Source organism: Bombus flavifrons, chromosome 8, assembly GCF_040668555.2.
Source record: "Bombus flavifrons isolate JBK064 chromosome 8, iyBomFlav1_principal, whole genome shotgun sequence".
Classification (NCBI taxonomy): Eukaryota; Metazoa; Arthropoda; class Insecta; order Hymenoptera; family Apidae; genus Bombus; species Bombus flavifrons.
The window spans coordinates 12,854,998-12,862,207 of NC_138449.1; positions in this window are offsets into that span (position 1 = coordinate 12,854,998).

Genomic DNA, 7,210 nt, shown 5'->3' on the forward strand with positions numbered 1-7,210 from the left:
TTGTAATAGGGTTATCGGATTAGAAAGCATCGAATTTATGTTAATTTTTGTATATTATGCGGAAGTGATATACATTCGAGCGGAGGAAAGCATTCTTGATATATATTACTCGCCATGTATCTTTTTTTCTCTTCATAAATCTCCAGACAGGGATAAATGAACGCTGTAATTACAGAATGAGGTTGAAATTTATTAAACGTACGTATTAAGAGAGAAAACTAAATGTATATACCGTTCCAAGTCCACTCTTCACGACTGAGCTGTCTTCTTTTTATCCTAGTATCAACATCCAACAAAAATGTCAGCCTATCAGTTTACGGGAACTTCTCTGTTTCCTTTTACTTGGATGATCCGCTACTTAAACACGAGTCGAACGATTCATAGCGACCACTCTGCAATTGTTTTGAACAACGTATCACGCCTTGAAAAATCTTATTAGGAGGCTATTTTAACAAACACGATGCTCGAAATTAGCAAGTTCGGTGACTTATAAACGGAAGGATCGTAGCGGCGGTTTATATATTTCAACGATAGCTTTATCGGATCGAAGTTGCAACGGAAGGTGATGGAAGCCGTGCTAACAAAAGGATTCCTTTGGTTCAACAAGACCGTCGTACCAACTGCCGTCCCTTTTTACCTTCCGCCCAAGTGTAAAATCTTTTCTTGACTCCTTATCGGTTGAACCGGGGAAAAGGAGAGAAAAAAGGCAAGGAGTAGGTGGAAGGGTCTGTAAACTCGGCGGAGTAGCAGCAAAGTCCCTGAGGTAGCCTCCACTTTCAGTATTTACTGCGTCCGAGGAAAAAGCAACGGTACTACGGAAGATCGTGGCCGCTCCTTTAGGAGGCAGCCTTCCTTCACCTACTCCTCTATATTTTCCCACGTCCTCCTTTGTCGACGGCAAGGTGGGCCAACTCGGCAATTCGAGCTCTGTCTGTGTTCCTGAATTAAATACCCCATGAGGGACATATGTTTACGAGACTTCCTCTCTTTCGGTGAGTTACTTCTAGATCAGTGCTGTTCACCACCAGGCTCCCCAGAGCTGTATCCCTATCCTTCCCGGAAGAATATAATTGTATTGACTGGTAACATGTTTGCGAAGTTCCTTGGTCGCTTATTAAACATGAAGTTAGAGTTCCGGTATAGAATCGACGAGCTTTCCGGGAAAAGGTCTGCGGATCTATGACGAGAATATGTCATATGTAAGTACCAAGGGTAATATCTAGTCAATTTTGATCCGTTTGTATACAAAGGACAAAGTTGTTTAGATCAAAAGAACCATTATAATCTCCGGTATAAACGTAGTCGATATTAAAAAACCAGAACTAAAGCTGTCCGACATAATTTTATTAATCCGGTGTTTTGTATTACGGGACCTATCTCGGAAAGCTGCGCGACTCTGAATCGAAATACGAAGCCTCGTTTGTCTTTAATCTTCAGAAACGTTCAACAAATAGAAAATTTCAAGTAACGATTATCGATAGAATACAACGATATGACGCGATTATCACGATATCGAATGAGAGATGGGTTGACTAACAAGATCGTAAAGTGTTTAAAATTCAGAATCCTAGCGTTTCTAGCTACCTACCACTTTTTGAAACTTAGACACCATAAAAAGCAACACCAATTTGCCTGTGTCACAGTAGGCGAAGGTAGTTACGAATGTGACCCGCCCTATACTTCCAATTTCATCCTCCCTACACTTCATTGCACGCGTATCTCGTTCCACTGTATTGTTGCCTACGAGACGAACGAGTTTTCACTCGATTCTATTTAAATAATTGATAGCTTCGGGAGGAAGTTATGAACCACGTAAGGAAAGATAGACCACGGAGCTCCTATCACCTTCCCTACTTACAATGGGTATGTAATGGCTGCCCTACGGGTGATTGCGTATTCTGAAGCGACAATTATGATCCTCACAAGGATGGCGATAATTGTTTCCGCGGAACAGGTAAATCACTCGTGACTCGTTGACAGATCTGAAACCCTAACCTAGACACGAACTTACGACTAGAATTAATTTAAATTCAAACTTAAACTAGATCCATCGCTATGACGAAAATGACGACGAAGAAAATCTGAAATGATACATTTTCCAATTAATACGCGCTTTCAATTTTCTGTATTGTACGTGGAATAATTTCAATCCAATTAATTTTAAACATATATTATGCTAAAGCTTTAACGAACGAATGAAACGTTTTCGATGAATAGAATGTCGGTACGTATTTTCTCCTTTTCATATAATTTTATTCCATTAATAAAATGAAGATTATAAAACAGAATAGAAGAATATTAATTTTCGAGGTTGTATGAAAGAATGGCTATTTTAGCATAAACTTCGTTTTAATGTCCTTTATTAAGAGACGATGTGGTTCGACATTCCCGTGTTTCTTTATTCGAAACGTGTAAAAATGAAAATTATGTCTAATAATGAAAAGAGCGAACGGATCTAATCCATCGAACGTCCGAATGAATTTAAATTAAATCGCAAGTGTAATTTTAAAATATCGCAGTCGCATTGCAGTCACCGTGGCCAGCGTATAATTCGCAAACTCTAATTTAAAAAAGTCGCGACCAGGTACAACGAACACTGTGAAATCGCGAGTGTACATTCTTGTCGAAACATGATTTTCGATTTTAATAAAAAGATCTGTCATCTGTAGGGAGTTATTGAAATCTATTAAAATTATTTCGTATCGATTTTTAATAACGCTTACATAGAGAGTCTATAAAAATGATATGTCATAGCGCGATTTTACATCTTTGGATTGGTGGAGATCTGTTATTTTCTTTTTTGTATCATATTCTACTTATTACGCGGACCAAACTTGTCAAAGGAACTATGAGTCGCAGTTGAATCGTTCTCTTGAAAAACGATATTCAAATGTGTTAAAATATTAACGAAGAAACAGGAAATCCTTATATATTTAGCACTTGAAATGGCCAATTTTAATTACGGTGAAATATCTAACTTCGTGACTTCGATTTACTCGAAAATTGCTTGCTATATGAAAAAATATTTCAAATAAAACATTGAACACGGTGTCAAAGGGAAAGCCGGGAACAATACCGATGGATTTCAATAGTGTGCGACACTATTTTGCTAGTTTTAAAATTCGTAATAGAAAATATATTTTCGTCCGCAGATAAAAATTGAAGCTAGTCGATAGATCCTTGAAGGTAAAGCATACGCCTGATGAAAAATATTCACGGTTTAAATTTAAATCGTGTAGGTATCAAAGCATTGGTAAATCTGTTTTCTATAATATGAATAATATCGTGCTCCCATCAAAGTAAAATGAAATTTGTGGATAGATATGTGTGTATAGATACGTAGTACTTTGGCCGTGGAAATTTACATCAAAATTCGGAATCAATCAAATTCGATCAGTCTACGCATTCGTATTTTGAATGTACCAAAATTTATTAGTCCAGAATGTTGCACGAATCTCCGTCATTGTTTGTCGCAGCTTTGTTAAAATCTTCAATGGCTGAGTTTGTGGAATTTGTTGGATATCTATGTGGTTGGCGAAAGTAAATGTATTTCGATACAGTGCACGAATAAATAAAATTATCTCCATTATTTCCTTCTTCTTTTGCAATAACATACTGGTATTTGTGTTCTGTTCCATATACAATTATTCCAAAGTCCGCTCTGCGATTTCTGTTTAAAGCGGTAACATTAAAATAATTCAAAAAGTTCAAGCGTGAATGCTTTGAAATAACTTTTATCAATCGGACCGTCTATTTCTGCTTTCTCTTTTATGCATTCTCACGCGTAAAATGTTACCGTGAAAAATAATTTCTCTCGTCCGTTCATGCCTGTGCATTACGTACATAATTAAACACGGAAGAGAAGATGAGGAAAAATCGTGCATCGGGAGATTCGAAAGAGGGAAAGGGCACGTTCCACAGGAGAAATTCCTTGAACATCGTAACGAAGACCCTTGAACATTCACGGAAGCCAGGAGGCGGCAGACAAACGAGCACGGCGAAAGAGCTTGCAAAATGCACGCAGTACGGAATATACCGAACTATATCAAACAGCACGACGGTTAATATTGGATTCCGTTAGAGCGGGAACGAACGCAAGGGTCGAACGTGTTTCTCGTTAAGTGAAGCAATTACCCAGACCTATCTGTTACTTACAACAGCGTCAGCAACCACCACAGCCTTTTAGTTTTGAAGACTGTCTCAGCTTTACGTCACAACCTGCACAGTTCGGCATTTTTCATCCTGTGTGAATTTTTTTCCTCCTTTTTGCCCTTCTCATTCTACCTCTCTCTTTTTACTTTTCGCTATCCTTCTTCGGCTTATATCAGCTGTGTCTCGCGCCATAGTCTTATTAGTTTCACTTTCGTATCCACGCGACGCGACAAAGTCCGTCTCTATGATAAATAATCCGTTCAACAATGAAAAAGCATTAGCATTCGCCGTTTCTATCATTTTTTCTTTAGGTTACACAAATAAATAATGGATCCTTCCAAATGAAATGCCACCAAGGAATGAAAACTCTTGACGAAACGATGCCTGGCAGCTAGATTCAATTATTATATTTATCCAACTCGCCCCCCTCCCCCCCTCCCCCCGTATCTGTAAATTATCGTTGCGGAACGAAGAAATTGGTTCGCAGCAGTCGCTTGCCAATTTTTAACTGTGGCTCGCGTCAATTTTACTTTACGCGACGCTGCACTCGATGCATCGATAAACTTGTAAATAATTAACGAACGCCACTCCTTCCCATCGTTAACATCCAGCCTGTTATTGATTCTTCCTATTAGGCGGCATTCCCGCGAATCGCGTCGTTCCGCGAAATTCGTTATATCTGCGTTCGAGCGCGTATGCAGCCATTAAGATCGTGACTTTCCAAGACAGAAATAACTGCATTCCGGATTGAACGTATCGAAATGCATACGCGGTTCCTCAAGTTTCTTGCGTCTACGTCTATGATACGACTACCCAACTCTCAAAGCGTTTGCTGCTACTCGACTCTTGAATTTTCTCTCTGTTTCCTAGGATTCCCAAGATGATTTACGTCTTTCGTTTTAATTTACGTGAAACGAAAATGTTTCCTTTCTGTATACGTTATTAGCTGTTACTGTCTGGCCGATTTGGTGAAAATTTGCCTTGGGATTTTGTCTGTAATCAGCGTAGGATTTTAGTAAGGGCGTCAGGTTTCAGGGTGGCTCGCGTTCTGTGGGGAAACTACAATGTATAGTCGTGTCTCGAGTACGCGAATGTACGCTTTGAATCTTAATTCGCTTTATTATCTTTAAGCGACTATATCGGTCCACCACGATCAGTGCTGTCACATCCGTCTCGTAAATTAAAAGGGTGAGTTTTCTTTTAAATCCAAGATGAAACACCGTTGATTCGCGTACCCCATTCAGCGTCTTAATTACGAAATGAGTTCCTTAGGAAGCTAAACTCACCCCATCTTTTATAAATTTCTCAATTCTATTAGCGAGTCTCTCTGGGTGTGTTATTAGCGTAAAATGCAAAGCGAATGTCTAAAAAATATTTATAACATCGTCGCTTCTGTATCGCAATGTACATAGAAAGCAGTGGGTGTCCTTTCAATTAGACAGCGATTTTTATTTAAATTTAAGACCTCCTTTAACAAGAAAGTTTTCACGTAACTCCGTCGATGATACTCGTTGATTGTACTAGCTATAAAACTGCAACAATCGAGGCTGCAGTTTACGAGGTGATATAAAAATAATGGATTAAACAGGAGTGGCAACGTATAATAGACCGCTTGACATTCTTTTGTCTCGTCGGAACGACCTATCTTCTTAGATCATATCAGCTAATTACTTGACAGCGTAATTATTGACCAAGCCGGAGATGGTCTGCGCAGCGGCACAATGGCCGAAAGATGGTCGAAATTTTCTACGTTCTTGTCTCCGGAGGAGCCAACCTCGATGAACGGTTGCGAAATAACTTCGCACAATTTTTTTGTCCGATAGCGGGCAGCTTATTGCCAAGTATTCGTTTAAGGGTGACGTTACCCCTCGAGTAAAAAGATTTATCGATATAAATGAGTACTCGGAATACGCACGGCCAGTCTCCGATCAATTTTTATTAAACCATTATTTGCGACTCTGCGCGTTATCGTTATTCAATATTAGAAAGAATTTTATTTCTGCGAAATAGTCTGTTATAGTTACATTTAAGCGGATGGTATTCTTGAGATCCCCTTGATCGCCGCCATCGCCACCACGGTGAATTCTATGGAAATAAAAAGGAAATTGGAACTGCGAATGGTCCGGCGCCACGTACCGGTGTAATGCATTGAAATAATGAAAACCTATAGATGAAGAAGCTCGAAATGGCTTTTGTGCTTTTTGCTCGTCTAATGAAAATTCGTTCAGCTACAGCAAGGATCCCGCGGTGCGGAATGTGTAAAGTCGAGCGTATCTACGAAAAGAGCGACGATCGATAATGAGCGGTTCTCGGCCATTGGAAGCGTTAAATTGATTTAAATCGCGGGAACGTGTGTAGATGAAAATGTAGAGCGAGAGAGAAAGGGAGGGCGAGATTTTAAATTGCCAACTTGCGCGTTGGAGATATTTGTAATCCCATCGAAATCTCCACGGAATTCTTGCGCGAGTCTTCAAATAGTTGCACGTATTAATTTGCTACTGTAGAATTATAGCAGAGAAAGAACGAAACGTTCACGGTTTACCTCGCCGAGTCAGTTCTTTTACGAGTTCTCAAGTACTTTCTCGTATCCGATTAACAACACTTGGACTAAACTGTTTATCAAAAGCGCATCAATCACAGCCGTGTCACTCACAACGGGTCTAATAATCTGTTTTTGAGCGCTCAACGTGTAATTGTTGGCGATCAAATTTGGCGAATTACAAGAAAACTCGCTTAGCTTGACCCAAATAACTCGATTTCATCTATTAACTTGATAGCGTAATTTTGAGAAAAAATAACACACTGTCAGATTATCTGGTCGAACGAATCTTTCGAAAGTCACTCGTATCGATTACAAGCTCATCAAATTGTACTAGATCACTTACGTAATTTGATGTTCATTCGCATCTCGTATTAGAACATGCGCATCGTGAGCAACCATGGAGAAGGCGCCTGTAATGGGAATGCAGACACATAATTAGTATAGTGGCTTTTAAGGGCGCATGCTGAATTCTATCCTGTACAAGGAGGGAAGCTGAGACGTATTTTATGTAGGCTT